Source organism: Jaculus jaculus, chromosome 5 (assembly GCF_020740685.1).
Source record: "Jaculus jaculus isolate mJacJac1 chromosome 5, mJacJac1.mat.Y.cur, whole genome shotgun sequence".
In the NCBI taxonomy this organism is placed as follows: Eukaryota; Metazoa; Chordata; class Mammalia; order Rodentia; family Dipodidae; genus Jaculus; species Jaculus jaculus.
In genome coordinates, this window is record NC_059106.1 from 13,768,208 (window position 1) to 13,786,768 (window position 18,561).

Here is an 18,561-nt window from a genome sequence, read left to right on the forward strand (position 1 = left end):
GCTGAACAATCTCTCCAGCCTGAAAATCACAATTCTTACCTGGGATGTAGTTCATGGGATGAAATGAAGTGCCAAGGTGCCCTGACACATGGCCAGACTTCCATTTCTGGCTTATTCTCCCTCGTGGGCTGCACATCCATCTACCCACTTTCCACAGATAAACTTTCACTGCACAACTGAGCCCAGAAATACCAACAAAGGGCTTCGTACACGAAGGACGAAGGTCAGCACGACGCATCTTAAAGCAGCCGGCTTTGATCCCATGCTTTCAAAACATCCTCAAGGTTTTGGCTTGTAATAAGTTAAAATACAGTCTGCCAGGAATCTGGAAAGAGGTGATGTGGCTTCTTATGAAATGATCATTCTTTGTGGGCTTAGTTGTCGTTTGATGTTTGTGGGTGTTTGGAGACATGGCATCAAGGTGACCTTGAACTCAAGGTCAGAGATCTTTTATTCTCAGCCCTGCAATGCTGGGCTTAACACATGAATTCTGCTTTTTAAAATATATTTTTGTTTACTTATTTGAGAGAGAGATATGTGAGAGAGAGGGAGAGAGAGAGAAAGGCAGACACACACACACACACACAAATACACAGAGAGAGAGAGAGAGTGAGTGAGTGAGTGTATGGGCATGTCATGGATTCCTGTCACTGCAAATGAATTTGAGACACATGCACCACTTTGTTTGTCTGGTTTTACATGGGCACTGGGAAATTGAACCCTGTCAGGAGCCACAGCTGCTCTTTGACCTTGGGAACTAAGGGTGTTCTTTTATCTCTTAATACAAAGGAGATCTCGTGATCTGCAGCTGCTCTTTGATTTTGGCCGCTAGGGTGATCTCTAATCTCCTAATCTCTTGATCCTAAAGCATTGTTTAGTATATAGCCTAGATAGAGTAAGCTCCTGATCCTAAAGCATTGTTTAGTATACAGCCTAGGTGGAGTGGGCGTCTGATAGAGGGATTAACATACCATCCTAGTGAAACTGACCTTAGGCCCATAAGCATTGTCAAAGTTCTGTCTTCTATATATAAATCTTGAGGCCTTGACAAACACCTAGCATGGTCTTCTTGTGTTTGTTTGCCTTTTCCCATTTAGGTTAACTTCCCCTCGGGTCCTTGTTCAACTTCCTGCTGGCGGGGGCAGAACTCAGGCTGTCAGGCTTGTAAGCAAGCGTCTTTAACTTCTGACCCATCTCGCCAGGCCAAACTCATGAATTCCTAATTGTATTTCCAGGCTGGTGGGATGGCTTTGCAGGTAAGGTGTTTGTCTGCTATTGCAGTCAGGTTCACATTGCTGGTAGAAATCACCAAACAAGAGCAACTTGTGGGAAAAAGAGGTTTATTTTGGCTTACAGGCTCGAGGGGGAAGCTCCATGATGGCAAGGAAAATCAATGGCATGAGCAGAGGATGGACATCACCCTCTGGCCAACATAAGGTAGACAATAACAACAGGAGAGTATGCCAAACACTAGCATTTTGAAACTGGCTGTAACACCCATAAGGCCACCCCCAACACTACACTGCCTCCAGCAGGTATTAACTTCCAATTGCCATCAGTGGGGGAACCTAGCATCCAGACCACCTAAGTTTATGGGGGTCACCTGAACCAAACTACCACATTCCACCCCTGGCCTCCATAAACTGATAACCATACATGATGTAAAATGCAATATGTTCATCCAAATTTAAAAATCCCCATAGTTTTTATCAATTCCAATGATTTTCATACATCCCCATAATCCAAGATCTTTTAACTGAGCCATAATCCCAAAAGATAACCTAAAACAACCCCATAAAAGCACAGAATAAACATTCACACTGAAGAAGATGTCAATGGGCATAGCAAAGAAACATTTAGCCAACACATGATTTAAAACAACTAGGGTAAACATCAAACTCTGTAGCTTCAAGTCCAACAACTTAGCCAGTGACAAATCTCTAAATCCAATAATTTTAACCAGCAACAAGTCTCTGGAGTTCCAATTCCGCCCCTCCAGCTAGGCTACTCACGGTCCTGGGAAACTTCATCGGGGCCGGCAGCTCCTTGGCAGCCATCTCATGGTTCCGGCATCTCCACTGGGTGTCCACTGCAATCCACGGTCCATCCTCACAGCTCCATCAGGTCTCTATGGAGGCAACCAGCAAACCTGCTTCACACTGCCCATGGCCATTTCCACAACACAAGACCGTGTTGCAAACTCAATGACCCTCTTTTCAGCATTTCTTATACTCCACAATACCAAGTAGGGTGCCAATTTGTTAATCCAGGAAGGAATAAAGCAGACTTTGAAGAACAGGACCCTCCTTGAGCACTCAGGACTCTCCAAAAGACTCTACATTCTTCCTGTTGCCCCAGTGCAGGTCAGCTGGCCCAGTCTCAAAGGTTGTAATCTCTCAATTGCAGCTGAACAGACAGCAGATCACCCAAATATTTTTCTTTCTGTGCCATATCCCTCTCCTCATACCAGTTCATTTCTATGGAAAGCAACTCTGCACAACTTCTCAGGATCCAGGCATAGCAGCAAGCTTCCCACACAAACTGCTAGCCCAGTCCAGGCACAGCTCTTTCTCACTCTCATAAGCCAAACCTCACAGTCCACAGTTCTTACTGCATCCAGGTCTTTCAACTCAGACCAGAATAGTCCATCAAGCTGTACTTACAGCACTGCAAGGCGTCTCCAAGGCCAAGGTTTCAAATCCTTCCACATTCATCTTGAAAATCAGCTCCAAAAGGCCAAATCCACACAGTCAGGTGTCTAACAGCAATCCTACTTCTCGGTACCACTTTACTGTTATAGTCCGGTTCGCATTGCTGGTAGAAATCACCCAACCAAGAGCAGCTTGTGGGCAAAAGAAGTTTATTTTGGCTTACAGGCTCCAGGAGGAAGTTCCATGATGGCAGGGAAAACAATGACATGAGCAGAGTGGACATCAGCCCTAGCCAATATTAGGTGGACAATAGCAACAGGGGAGTGTGCCAAACACTGGCAAGGGGAAACTGGCTATAACACCCATAAGCCCGCCCCCAAACACTGCCTCCATGAGGCATTAATTCCCAAATCTCTATCAGCTGGGAACCTAGCATTCAGAACACCTAAGTTGATGGGGGACACCTGAATTAAACCACCACACCTGTCAAGCCAAAGGACCCATACATTTATTTGCTCTGTTCAAACCCAAATGGGAATTGTTACAGAGTTACAGAGGGGGTGATTGTAAGGAACTGGTTTGTGCAGTTAGAGCAGCTGACAAACCCAAGAAGATCTGCAGCCGGCACGCTGGAGACCCAGAGAGCGCACAGCACAGGGCCCGTCTTCAGCTTGACAGGCTACAGACCCCCGAGGAACTGATGTTTCAGTTTGGGTCCAAAGGCAGGGAAAACGTCAATGAAATCCCATCTCAAAGGTAGTCAGACAGCAGAACTTTCTAATACTCATGGACAGGCAGCATTTTTTTTTTTTTCTCAATCCTTGCATAGCCTGCGAGAAAGGAAAACCGGCTTCATTCAGTCCATTAATTCAAATGTCAACCTCCTTCAGAAACAACCTCACAGACATACCCAGAAGGTGTTTGACCAACTTCCTGGGCAGTCCTTAGACTAGTCAAGTTGACATGTAAAATTAACCATCACAAATCCCTCTATTACTACTACCGACAAAGCTCTTAAGTCAAGTTTCATATTTCATTACTGTTTTCTTGTCCTTAGAATGTATCCTAATACAGATGTACAAATACAAAATTTTTAGTAGGTAAAACCAAAAATCTTAAAGTCAAAAGTAAGTTGAAACATTTCTTTTTTCTGTGTGGTTATTTTTTATCAATTTGTTAATATTTATGCCTTTCTATTGCTTGGATTTAATTTTATAGTTAAAAATCCATATTGAGCTAGCCAGGCGTGGTGGCTCACGCCTTTAATCCCAGCACTCGGGAGGCAGAAGTAGGAGGATTGCTGTGAGTTTGAGGCCACCCTGAGACTCCATAGTGAATTCCAGGTCAGCCTGGGCTAGAGCGAGACCCTACCTTGAAAAAAAAAATCCATTTTGAGAGCTGGAGAGATGGCTTAGTGGTTAAGGCACTTGCCTTTGAAGAGTAAGGGCATGGGTTCGATTCCCCAAATGCATACATAACACATAATTAATTTTTTAATTTTTTTAAAATTTTTATATTTTTTTTTGTTTTTCGAGGTAGGGTCGCATTCTAGCCCAGACTGACCTGGAATTCACTATGGAGTCTCAGGGTGGCCTCGAACTCATGGCAATCCTCCTACCTCTGCCTCCCAAGTGCTGGGATTAAAGGCGTGCGCCACCATGCCCAGCTAACTTTTTTTTTAAATGTATAAGACATTTATATATTTTTTAAAAGATATTTATTTATTTATTTATTAGAGATAGAGAGGGGGTGGGAGGGAGAGAGAGAAGGGGCTTGCCAGGGCCTCTAGCCACTGCAAACGAACTCCAGAAACATGTGTCACCATGTGCATCTGGCTTATGTGAGACTTGGGGAATTGAACCTGGGTCCTTAGGCTTCACAGGCAAGTGCCTTAACCACTAAGCCATCTCTCCAGCCCAATATATATATAATTTTTTTGGTTTTTCGAGGTAGGATCTCACTCTGGTCCTGGCTGACCTGGAATTAACTCTGTCATCTCAGGGTGGCCTCGAACTCATGGCAATCCTCCTACCTCTGCCTCTCGAGTGCTGGGATTAAAGGCATGTGACACCACGCCCGGCTAACATTTATATATATATATATATATATATATATATATATATAAATAATTAAAATATATATATATATATATATTTTAATTATTTATTTATTTATTTGAGAGCAACAGACACAGAGAGAAAGACAGATAGAGAGAGAGAGAGAATGGGCGCGCCAGGGCTTCCAGCCTTTGCAAATGAACTCCAGATGCGTGAGCCCCCTTGTGCATCAGGCTAACATGGGACCTGGGGAACCGAGCCTCGAACCGGGGTCCTTAGGCTTCACAGGCAAGCGCTTAACCGCTAAGCCATCTCTCCAGCCCACATTTATATTTTTTAATCAAAACAATATAAAAAAACATATCAGTAACCCCCCTCTTATCTATAGTTTCAATTGCGTATAGTCAACTCTGGTCCAAAAATACTGAATTGAATTACTGCTGGAATTCTAAACAGCAGTAATTCCCAACTTTGACCTGCTGCTTAGAATAGCATGATGAGACGTACTGTCTTGCTCCGTCTTGCTGGCCACGTGAGCGCTCTCCTTGTCAAGCATATCTGCACTGTATATGCTCCCACTCTTTGGTTACTTAGTGCCAGTCTAAGTTTTTAGAAGGACTTTTGTGGCATCACGGTGCTTTTTCCAATGCTGACCTCACTCACGTCACTTCATCTTATCACGTATGCATCTCAGATCACCATCGGAAGAGGGTGAGTGCAGCACTGTAAGACAGTTTTAGAGGAGGCCACATCCACAGAACTTTTATTATGATACCTTGTATTTTTTGTTTTTTTATCATTGGTATTCTCTTGCCACTGCAGATGGACTCTAGATGCATGTACCACTCTGTGCCTCTGGCTTTACATAGGTGATGGGGAAATGAACCTGGGCTGGCAGGTTTTGCAAGCAAATATCTTTAGCTGTTGAACCATCTCCCTGGCCCCTATTATTGGTAATCTCTAGTGTGCCTAATTTATAAATCAAACTCTGACACAGCGTTGTATGTACAGGAAGAAAAGAGTATATATGGGCTCTGTTAGTTCTTGTGGTTACAGACCGCCCAGGGCGGGGTGGAGTGAGGCTTTGGACTGTCCCTGTGGATAAGGAGGGAACTTTGTGCTCTGAGAAGCTTGACTTCTCTCCCCAACTGCCATCGTATTCCTGTCTACTCATGAGTTTCAAACTTGCCATTTCTGTGTTCCCTTGTGCAAAAATAAGAACTACACTCTAGTCTATTTCCTGGAGGCCTTTCTTAATTGAAGCCTCTCCATTTAAAAAAAAAATTGTTTTATTTTTATTTATTTGAAAGTGACAGACAGAGAAAGAAAGAAAGAGGCAGAGAGAGAGAAAGAGAGAGAGAGAGAGAGAGAGAGAGGGAGAGAGAGAGGGGGGAGAGAGAGAGAGAAAGAGAGAGAGAGAGAGAGAGAGAGAGACAGAGAGAGAGAGAGAATGGGCATGCCAGGGCTTCTAGCCAATGCAAATGAACTCCAGAAGTGTGCGCCCCCATGTGCATCTGACTAATGTGGGTCTTGGGGGATTGAGCCTTGAACTGGGATCTTTAGGCGTCACAGGAAAGCGCTTAACCACTGAGCATCTCTCCAGCCTGAAACCTCTCCATTTTTAATTTCAAAAGCATCATAAGTTGATGAAACCATCCCACATAATGCAGAAAACATTTTGTACTCACCAGCCCAGAAACATTTTGGACATATGTTGTTTGATAAGTTTGTTAATCAACCAAACTAAATATTCATATAAGTGTATGTAGGTATAGTTCATTGGAGTTTTCTTTAGTTTTTTTTTTTTTAAACCTTATATACATCTTGTTATTTTTATATACATGAGGTTATACTTTTTTCCTATTTTCATGTAACTCCTTTTGAAGTTCGGGATTTCTTTACAAAGATGACACCGGAAGAATAGAATACAGGAAGTCATGAGGCAATTTCTTTGTCTGCTGAACAGAAGAGAGGCTTTAGGCATAGCAGTTGCACAGGAAAGACCTCCTCATGCCCGCCCCCGCTCCTCCCCCCTAGGACCCTCTGACAGGACTTGGAGGAGGGAAGAGCTGCAACTCAGCTGCCTCCCAGTAGCGTCTTGACGTTGCCTTGGCTTGGCAGAACTGTCCCACACTAACCACTTGAATTTCCAGCGCGAAATATGACAGCCCCGTAGGGATGGAACAAGGGATGGGCATGTTTTAAACCACAACAAAGAAGATTAACTTGTCGCATTTAGAGAGATGATTGTACTTACATACTCCACATCCCGTCAGACAGTGACATCCTCATAAACATCTTCTCACCTCTAGCGTTCAGGTCCTCCATCTTCTAACTGCTTAAGGACCAAGCCCAGTGATGAGCCAAGATAGCATCACTGTGACAGAATTGAGCATCTAGGGGACAATGTTTATTTAAGGACCAGAAAAAGGGCTGGAGAGATGCCTCGGCCATTAAAGGCACTTGCTTGTAAAGGCTGATGGCCTGGGTTCAAAATTCCCCAGTACCCACATAAAGCCAGATGATCAAAGTGGAAGGAGACCCTGCATGCCTCTCTCTCTCTCTCTCTCTCTCTCTCTCTCTCTCTCTCTCTCTCTCTTTGTATCACTCTCTCTCAAATAGATAAATGCATAAAAATAAATTTTAAAAAAGTCTAAACTATGACAATGGAACCAGGACTGTGTTCTTAAAGATGCATCCATGGGTGTACCATGCCTCTGATAGGGATTAGGAGTAAGTTAGCCTCCATTTTGTAGGTAGCTAGTCAGGGCTACAGACCCTGAAAGAATAAGCACATATCTATGCAGCCTCATAGGACCCATGAGATTTTATAATAAACCCAGAAAGCAGTTGGGGAGCTAAGGCATTTGCTTGGAGCGCTTAACGGCTTGGGTTTGATTCCTCAGTTCCCACGTAAGGCCAGGTGCACAAAGTGGCTCATGTGTCTGGAGTTCATTTGTAGTGGCAGGAGGCCCTGGTGTGCCCATTCTCTCTTTCTCTTAAATCTCTTAAATCGATCCATCAATTTAAAAACATTATAAAAATAAGTAAAATAAAATTTTAGCCCTGACACATTCAGATTTTTCAGGATGGTGGCTGGCCTGTTTAAAGTAACCAGTCCTCTGTCTTACTCACCAGTCTATCAGGAGCCCCTCACATATACTCCAAGTAACCAATCCAATCCTCCCCAACTTCAGGACTAATTTACATCCTCAGAAGGCCTCACATACAATCCAAGCAACCACTCTGATCCACGTGCACCTGATGCTTTTTCTACATTCTCAAAGGTATAAGGCGCTGCCTGCTGGGGCCTCTCCCAGCTCAGGAGCTGTTCATTTTACCCTGACGTTCTGCTTTCTCTCCAATAAGCCCTTGTTTAATTTCCTCTTTTGCTGTGTCTGCACTTGTCATTCTTTGCTGGTGGCAAGACAATGGACTTGAGAGCCACTGGCTTGGGGAACTTTAAAGACCAGTGAGTATCTGACACTCTTAACTCCTAAGCTAAACCCTCCAGAGCTGAGAAAGTCTCCATTGCTCTCAACAGCCAAGGGATTTACTTTGTAGGAGTGTTATTTCACATGGTGGCTATAGGATTTGAAAGAAAAGTGGGAATTATTACTTCTAAAGAGGAAACCCAAGCCAGGCATGGTGGCACACTCCTTTTATCCCAGCAGTCAGGACACAGAGGTAGGAGGATCATCGTGAGTTCCAGGTCTGCCTGAGACTACACAGGGAATCCCAGGTCAGCCTGGGCTAGAAAAAAAAAAAAAAAAAGAAGAAGAAGAAACCCCAAAATGTCAGGCTGGTTAGCCATGGCACTGGGTCTCAGGGAGACACTTCTGGGTCAGATCCACTGATTGTCTTCATACGTTAAGTTGGGATACGAACACTCTTTGAGCCGAGTCTGCATGAAGCCAACCAAACATGTTGCAGCATAAGTGCTTGCTGCGATCCTTAGCCCCAATGTGTGATGACTCTGAGAACTGAGTGCCTGTGGCAAAGCCCACATGGGTGAGAGTCCTCACGGCCTGCCTGAAGATGCTGGCCCGCGCTGCAAGTGACCAGGGGCGGTCTGCTTCCAAGCTCTCATATGGTGGGCAGAAGTTTCAGGGCCTAACTGGCGACTGGGCAGAGACACCCTTCTTTGTAATGTGTGCCTCTTGGTATGGGGGTTCCCAACAGGGCAGGGAAGGGGGGGCAGGTCCGGAGGGTAGAGAGGCAAAGAACCAAAGGGAGAGGGAGAGGAGAGAGAGAGAATTACTGAGTAAGAAATAAGGGGGGGGGGAGGGAGAGACACAGGAAGAGAAGAAAGGAGAGCATGATGGTGGGAGACAGAACAGAGAATAAAGAGAGAACTATTTATTTATTTATTTGGAACATAACCTTGAAAATGACAGTTTCTGGTTTGGGCCATGTTCTTTTTGCTGGTAACAAGACACTAGGTTCAGGATACACTTGTGGCAGGGATTAGGGAAGGGGCTCAGTACCAAAAGTTGGGGCACACTAGGAGTCTGCTCAATCCACTCGAGGACCTAGAATATTACTGCCATTAAGTGAGACCACCTATGTAAAGTTACCAGAACCATCTCTGGTACATAGTGAGCCCTTATCATCCGGAGGAATGGCCACTGACAAGCAACTGAAAAGACGTAGATAGTGTGTGTGTGTGTGTGTCGGGGGGGGGGGTGCACACACTCGGACAGCTTCTGTACCTGACGGGTTAGTTACACTTCTGAGGTCGACGCCAAGTCTTTTATCTCCCTGTCCCTTTCCTCGGCTCCTTGGAACTACTGTGGTGCATTTTCAAGGACAGCTGCCAAGGTCAGATGCAAGCGACTGAGAAAAGTTCAAGTAGGTGTGGTTGGTACTGACAGTGTTTGGTGACAGCTTTTCCTTGCCCCTGGTCCCTGGAGGTAAGTGATTTGGAGCGCTTCTGCAGAGCAACACAGGGCTTTCTATGGGAGAACGGGAAGCACGGGCCTCTTCCTGACCTTGACCTTGACAATCAAATCTGTGCTTCCATTTCGGGCCCTCATGATTGGTAGAACAGTACTTGCCCCACATCCCGCTGAAAGAGTAGGAATGAACTAAATGCCTGGACACTGAAAGAGGATACCTCACTGTATCCAGGCCCTTTATTTATTTATTTTACTTTTTATCTTTTCTTATTTTGAGGTAGGGTCTCACTCTAGCCCAGGCCGACCTGGGTGGCCTCGAACTCACGGTGATCCTCCTACCTCTGACTCCCGAGTGTTGGCATTAAAGGCGTGCGTCACCACACCCGGCTATCCAGGACTTTTACTAAGGGCTTCCTGCCTTTATTTCAGAGAAGCTGAATGGTCGGGAAAGACCGGCCTGCTTGTGAAGCTATTCTGTGCATGATGAGTTTGCATGGATACGTGCTTGTCACGTGTGTGCGTGTGTCTAGGGGGGATGCGCGCCTGTGCAAGCGTGTGTGCGTGTGCGTGGAGGCCAGAGGTTGATGCTGGGTATCTTCCTCGGTGGCTCTTGTCAGCAACGAGGCTAGGGTTTGAGATCGGTCACAACTCAGAGTGTATCGCAAGGCGCTGCTCACTTCCACAGGGGCTGCTTAGCTCTGAAAGAGTTCCGGCCAGCAAGCACGCCAGCACCCTGGCTTTTGTCCTTCTGCACCTGTGCACAGCTCCCGTTGGCTCTTCTCGGTCCCACTCTGGTCCTCTTAGTAGGAGTGTTATAAGTGCCATTTGTCAGGGGCCTCTCTTTGATCTTTTTCTCTTGCTAGGCGAACTCATCCCTTGGCAGCGTCATCTTGTTTCATGACTTCGGATCTGGGCCAAAGCAGTTAAGAGTGATCTCCAGCTCCGAAACCCACTTAGCTCGTCCCTGGAGATCTGCGCCTGTGTTTTCAACTGTCCACTTGGATCCTGTGTTTGGGGTGTCAAAAATCAACAGCTGAAAAAAAAAAGTCAACAGCTGCTAAAACCACTCATTCCCTGGAGGTCAGTTACATGCTTGCCCTAGACTAGCCCTTTCTCTTTCATCTTCTACTTTTTAATCGGTTTCCAAGAGCAATTGATAACGTTCCCATAATGCCTCCTGCCTCTTCCTCTAGCTGTGCACCTTTTGTCTGGTTTGAAGTTCCCGCTTCTTCCCTTCCCCTCCCTTCCCTTCCCCTTCCCTTCCCCTCCCCTCCCCTCCACTTCCCTCCCCTCCCCTCCCCTCCCCTCCCCTCCCCTCCCCTCCCCTCCCCTCCCTTCCCCTTCCCATTCCCTTCCCCTTCCCTTCCCTTCCCCTCCCCTCCCTTCACCTCCCCTCCCCTCCCCTCCCCTCCTCTCCCCTCCCCTCCCCTCCCCTCCCCTCCTCTTCCCTTCCCATTCCCTTGCCTTCTCCCTTTCAACAGGGTTTTCTTATACAGCAATGATGACCCTCCCCTCCCCTCCTAGCACTGAGATTACAGGCCCAGGCCACCATTCTCGTCTCTACCTATCTTGGTTGGTCTTAAAGTGTTGCATTGATCCTGGTACATGTTCACTCATAAACTTCATTACCAACTAAATCAAGTGAAGTTGCTTGAAGTGGGGTTGATCAATATATGGGAACCTAATACAGACCAAAGGTGGTCTTGCTGAACAATACTGACTAGGAACTATCACATTTTCTAATCTAGTTTCTACAAAACAAACCTAGAATTTGATTTGTATCACATAAAGAAACAAAGTCCAGGTTGATGAAAGTGTAAAAAGTTAAATAATAAAAATACCAGGAGAAAAGTTATGATACAATTTTCATAATTTGGGGACTTACTTCTTAGTAATATGAGAAAAACAAAAGAAGCGCAGGTGTGGTAGCGCACCCTTATCATCACTGCTCTTGGAAGGTGGAAGAATGAGAATCAGGAATTTGAGGCCAGCATTAGCTACATAGGGAGTTCAAGGCCAATCAGGGCTACATGAGAGCCTGTCTCAAAAGAACAAAACAAGGGCTAGCGAGCTGGCCCAATGGTTAAGGTCCTTCCCTATAGCCCAGGTTCGATTCCTCAGTACTCACATAAAGCCAGATGCACAAAGAGTACCATGCATCTGGAGTTCACTTGCAGCTGCTGGAGGTCCTGGTGTGCCCATTCTCTCTATCTCTCTCTGCTTGCAAATAAATAAATAAAATATTTTTTTAAAAAAATCAATAAATAAGGCTGGAGAGAAGGCTTAGTGGTTAAGGCACTTAACCTGCAAAGCCTAAGGACTTAGGTTCAATTCCCCAGTACCCATGTAAACCAGATGCACATGGTACATGAATCTGAGTTTGTTTGTAGTGGCTGGAGGTCCTTGCATGTCCATTCTCTCTCTCTCTCTCTCCCTCTCTCTTTCCCTTCCTCTTTCTCTCCCTCCCTCCCTCTTTCTCTCAAATACATAACAACAAAAAAATTAAAAATCAATAATGAAAGAAAAACTTAGAATATGATAAGAAATATATAGGATTTTCTGTATTTATATGCATAAATTTGCATTATGTCTATATGTGTATGTGTATATTTGTACACATATTGAATAACATCAAAATTTCCAATTGTATGCTGGGTGTGATGGCTCATGCCTCTAATCCTGGCACTCTGAAGGAATTGGTAGGAGGATCGCCAGAAGTTCAAGGCCACCCTGAGACTACATAGTGAATTCCAGGGCAGCCTGAGCTAGAGCAAGACCCTACCTCAAAAAAAAAACTTCCAGTTGTATAGCAAAAGGCACTGAATAGAATCCAATAGAATCTCCAGGAGCTGGAGAGATGGCTTAGTAGTTAAGGTACTTGCCTGTGAAGCCTAAGGACCCAAATTTGATTCCCCAGAACCCACGTAAGCCTGATGCACAAGGTGGCGCATGTGTCTGGAGTTTGATTGCAGTGGCTAGAGGCCCTGGTGCTCCTATTCTCTCTCTCCCTCTCTTTCTCTCTGTCTGTGCCCTTTCTCTTCCCCTCCCTCAAATAAATAAAATTAAAAAAATTTTAAGTGCAAATAATATGTAAAAGCACAAATCTGTAGCACATCTACCACTCATATATAGCAAATGTTTATATATGTATAGAAATTATATTGATAAAGAGGAAAAGACAAACTGTCCCCCAGAAAAATGGCAGAAATCACAAGTGGCAGAGGTAGCTACAGATTCTCATGACATTTTGAGCAAACAGCTGTCCAATCAGAAGTCATCCAGTGATATCATGTAATCTTTATTTTTCAAGGTAGGGTCTTGTTCTAGCCCAGCATGACCTGATATTCACTCTATACTCTCAGGGTGGCCTCAAACTCACAGTGATCCTCCTGCCTCTGCCTCCTGAGTGCTGGGATTAAAGGTGTTCACCATGCCCAGCTCCAAGTATCATGTAACTCTTGCTCACCCATGGGCATGCTGGTGTCATTCCCAGGCTCAAGGAGGCTACGGAAAGGGTGCTGCTTTTCCATCCTGTCTTTCCAAAGTGTCAGGGAATGGAGGATCCCCAAGATGGAAGGACCTCCCACCTCAAATCATCACCTGGTAAACTGCCCAACATCTTCACTGGATTGTGAGATGAAGGGAAGATCTCTAACATTTCACTCCTTGAAATCGTGAGCATTGGTTTTTATAGAATTTTTATCATCAAAACACACATAGAACCTGAGCATAAGACTCATGGAAACCAATCCCTGCAGTCAACGAAAAGTGTAACCTCTCCAGCAATCAAGAAAACACGAGTGAGCAGATGTAAGCCAATTTGAAGCATCTATCAAATTTGAAACATTTAAAAGAGCAATGATGCACAGAGCAGTTCATGTGCAGTGAAATCGGCGTTGTTGGTGAAAATGCACCATGTTGTAATCTTCGGGGGAAGTAATCTGACCATATAAAGATTGAAAATAGATATTTACTGCATACAATGTATATTTTGCTTTCTTATTCTTGTCTGAAGTATGTATCTTGAATATACCATCTAGATTAAACTTCCAGTTTCAGAAATATTGGAATTGAAGAAGTAAGTTAAACAGTACCAGGGGGGAAAATAACCAGAGAAATCCAAAATGTTGGACATTCTGTAAGTTAACTTAGGTCAGACGTGTTAAATACCAGTGCCGTTAATAAAATAAAATAAAATTAAAGCTGGGCGTGGTGGCACACTCCTTTAATCTGAGAACTTGGGAGGCAGAGGTAGGAGGATCACTGTGAGTTCAAGGCCACCCTGAGACTACAGAGTGAATTCCATATCAGCCTGAGCTAGAGTGAGACCCTACCTCAAAAAAAAAAAAAAAAATCCACACACACACACACAAAAAATAAAGCCTGATGGGCTAGGGAGATGGCTCAGCAGTTAAAGGCACTTGCTTGTAAAGCTTGCCAGCATGGGATCAGTTCTCCAATATCCACGTAATCCAGATACACAAAGTGGCACATGCATCTGGAATTTGCTTGTCATGGAAAGAGGCCTTGGTGTGCTTATGTTTTCTCTCTCATTAATTAATTTAAAAAACGGATAGACTAAGAGGTATAAAAACCAAATGCAATTCATAACCTAGATTGAATGTATGCCCCCAAAAGTTATGATGGGGAATTAGGAAAATTTTAAAATAAGCTAAATATTACATAGTCTTATAAAATAGTTTTAATATTTCTAGAAAAGACAGGAGTTTGGTAGCCATTGTAGGAGATAATCTCTATTTCCATATAATTGTGCTAATACATCTAGGGGTAAATTGCCACGAGAATTAAAGGTGAATTGTGAAGCAGTATAGAAAATGCCGACCACCTATGTTTATAGAGCTAAAACAAATGCAGATATTTGGCCTATGGTTTCATTTGTGTGAATCTATACTAAGAAATAAATGTACTAACACACGAAAATGAATATGCAAAGAAATTTTGCATCACTGTTTATTGTGACAAAAATCTAGAAACATACCTGGACAGAAGGCTCAGTAGTTAAAAGCAGTTGCTTGCAGAACATGCCTGCCCAGGCTCGATTTCCCAGGATCCATGTACAGCCAAAAGCACAAAGTGGTGCATGGATCTGGAGTTCATTTGCAGCAGTGGGAGGCCCTGGAGTGCCCCCCCCTCATCTTTTTCTCTCAAATAAATGAATAAAAATATTTTTAAAAACTAGGACCAATTAAATTATCCATTAGTAGAAAGTGAAGAAGTTTTGGACTATCTATAGTAGTTTGAGCTCATTTGCAGTGGCAAAGGGCCCTGGTGCACACATGTGGTGTCATCTAATACATAAAATTTTAAAATATTTAATTTAATTTAATTATTTATTAGAGAGAAAGAGAGAGAGAGAGATTGAATGGGCATACCAGGGCCCTAGCCACTGCAAACGAACTCCAGACGCATGTGCCACCATGTGCATCTGGCTTATGGGGGACCTGGAGAATCGAACCTGGGTCCTTAGGCTTTGCAGGCATGCATCTTAACTGCTAAGCCATCTCTCCAGCCCCACAAAAATATTTTTAAAACATGTTATTTCTATCTGGGTGTGGTGGCACACTCCTTTAATCCCATCACTTGGGATCCAGAGGTAGGAGAATTGCAATGAGTTCGAGGCCACCCTGAGACTGCATAGTGAATTCCAGGTCAGCTTGAGCTAGAGTGAGACTCTACCTTGAAAAAACAAGCAAACAAACAAACAAACAAACTATATATGAGAATGACAAGAAATAACATATATACATATGCTCTGCTTTCTTTACTCGGAAACACAGAAAACTGACCAGTGACTGTTTTCAAAACTTCCTCTGTTGGGCTGGATGAGTGGCTTAGCGGTTAAGGTGCTTGCTTGCGAAGCCTAAGGATCCAGGTTTGATTCTCCAGATCCCACGAAAGCCAGGTGCACAAGATGACCCATGCATCTGGAGTTCATTGCAGTGGCTAGAGGCCCTGGCATACCCATTCTCTCTCCTTCTCTCTCTCTCTCTAATAAGTAAATAAAAAATTTAAAAAATTCCTCTGTTGAATCGGGGTGTGGTAGTGCCCACCTGTGATTCCAGCACATGGGAGGCTGAGCCAGGAGAATCATAAGTTTAAGGCAAGCTTGACTAAACACAGTGATTTAGGGGTCACCATAGACCACATATTTAAGCCCTGTCACAAACAACAAAGAAAATCCTCCATTGTCTTAAAGAGGTGTTCCTAGGCATATATCCAAAGGACTCATCTCATTTCCTTAGAAGTACATGCTCAACCATGTTTATTGCTGCTCAATTTATAATAGCTGGGAAATGGAACCAGCCTAGATGTCCCTCAACAGATGAGTGGATAATGAAGATGTGGTACATTTATACAATGGAGTTCTACTCAGCGGTAAGGAAAAATGAAGTTATGAAATTTGCAGAAAAATGGATGGACCTGGAAAGTATTATACTAAGTCAGGTAACCCAGGCCCAGAAAGCCAAGCGCCACATGTTCTCTCTCATATGTGGATCCTAGCTACAGATGACTGGGCTTTTGCGTGAGAATGAAAATACTTAGTAGCAGAGGCCAGTAAGTTGAAAAGGAGACATAAAGGGTGGAGAAAGGAAGGGAGGAGGATACTTAATAGGTTGATATTGTATATATGTAATTACAATGATTGTAATGGGGAGGTAATATGATGGAGAATGGAATTTCAAACGGGAAAGTGTGGGGGTGGGGAGGGAGGGAATTACCATGGGATATATTTTATAATCATGAAAAATGTTAATAAAAATTTAAAAAAAAAAAAAAGAGGTGCGCTTTTCCACCTGACTGGACAGTGTGGGGGACCTTTGCTGGGGTCCCACCAGAGGTCTTTGTTCTGTGCTGTCAGAACAAACCCGAAGCCTCTTGAAGTCACTGACCTACTTTCTAGCTGGCGTCTGCTGCCTTGCTGTAAGCTACAGGGCAGATCTTAGCAAGCGGTGGGCTGGGAGGGGACAAGCCAACCCGAATCTCCAGTCAAGGAGCAGACATAAAGCATGCGTGTGGCACCTTGCCTGGCTCAGCAAAGTGGGGCAGCCTAAGAGAACCCCGCGCCTTGTATTTTTAATGAGGTTTGTCAGAGGAGGAAAAGGAGATCGCTGAGGGCGGATCTCTTTCTTGAGATGACTGAGAGAGAACTGTTCTCACTGCAGATCGTGACCTGCCCAGTGCTCTGCCCGCCCTCCCTGTATCAAAGTGAGTGCCTTTCTTTTCAATAGCATCGAGGCTGGGGATGCCCCTGCTACTTCTTCCGAAACCATTTTTGTCACAAAAATGAATTTTCTCCTCAAGTTAGTTGTCATAAGAGATCAAAATGCACAGTTAGCTGGACATGGTGGCACATGCCTTTAGTCCCAGCACTTGGGAGACAGAGGTAGGAGAATTGCTGTGAATTCAAAGCCAGCCTGAGACTACACAGAGAATTCCAGACCAATCTGGACTAGAGTGAGACTCTACCTCAAAAAACCACAAAAAAAAAAAAAAGAAAAGAAAAAGGTGGGGGTCTGGAGAGATGGCTTAGCAGTTAAGGTGCTTGTCTGTGAAGCCAAAGGATCCAGGTTTGATTCCTCAGTACCCATGTTAAGTCAGATGCAGAAGGTGGCACATGCTTCTGGAGTTTGTTTGCAGTGACTAAGAGGCCTTAGCATGCCCATTCTCATTCGTTCTCTGCCTCTTTTTCTCAAATTAAAAAATATATAGAGAAAAAAAATAGAGAGAGAGAAAGAGAAAGGATATATACCATTCTCTCTCTCTCTCTCTCTCTCTCTCTCTCTCTCTCTCTCTCTCTCTGCCTCTTTCTTTCTCTGTTACAGTAGGATCTTAGGAGTCAATCCTGAGTCCTTAGGCTTTGCAGGCAAGCCCCTAAACCACTAAGCCATCTCTCCAGTCCTGTTTTAAAACTTTTTATTGACAAATTCCACACATGCAAACAATGTAACATGAACCTTTCCTTTTCCCGCTCCACTGACTTCCTTCTTTCCAGCTAGTTTCCCTTATATTCTGATGTCATCATTTTCCCTCATTTTATGTGTACAGGTCATGTGTCGACAGCATCAGCCACCGTGAGGTCACAAGTGCCATGGCCACTTTTATGTCTGAAGACAGCATTGCCAAGTGCCCTTCCCCTTCCTTTGGCTCTTACATTCTTTCCACCACTTTCTCCAATGGCCTTTAACATGTGGAAGGAGTGATAGAGATGCCTCATGTAGCGGTGAACATCCGCTGTCATTTATTCTTAACACTGGTGAATTTTGATCTGCTCCAGTGGTCACCGCCATGTGAAAACAGCTACCTTCTAAGCCTAGGGGTGCGGCCCACATTGTCAAATAAAGAAGCTCAGATAGGGCTGGAGAGATGGCTTAGTGGTTAAGCGCTTGCCTGTGAAGCCTAAGGACCCAAGTTCAAGGCCTGATTCCCCAGGACCCACATTAGTCAGATACACAATAGGCGCACGTGTCCGGAGTTTGTTTGCAGTGGCTGGAGGTCCTGGTGTGCCCATTCTCTCTCTTTCTCTCTCTGTCTGTTGCTCTCAAATAAATAAATAAAAATTAAAAAATAAAAAAAGAAGCTCAGTTACAGGAAGACCGCAGCAGCTTCTTTTGGCCAGTCAGCCAGTACGTAGCAGGAGTGGTGCCGGCACCCGGGGCTTCTGCCCTAAATCCCCGTTCCAGGTTGCGACTATTAACCCGCTGTCTCTCAGTGCCAGACCCCTTCCCTTCCCTGTTTGGGGCTGGAACTTTCTAAGCTCCACATCGCCAGTGGTTCCTTGTGACATTCTGTCAATATTTGGCCTTTAGGGAAGGCTAGAGTTAGGCTGCCCTCCTACTTTCCAGGGCCAGTCAGTTCAGAGAGCACCACTCATTATAGCCACACCTCATTACTGCCTTCACACTGGCCGCACTGCGCCCAAAGGTGGCGGTGCTA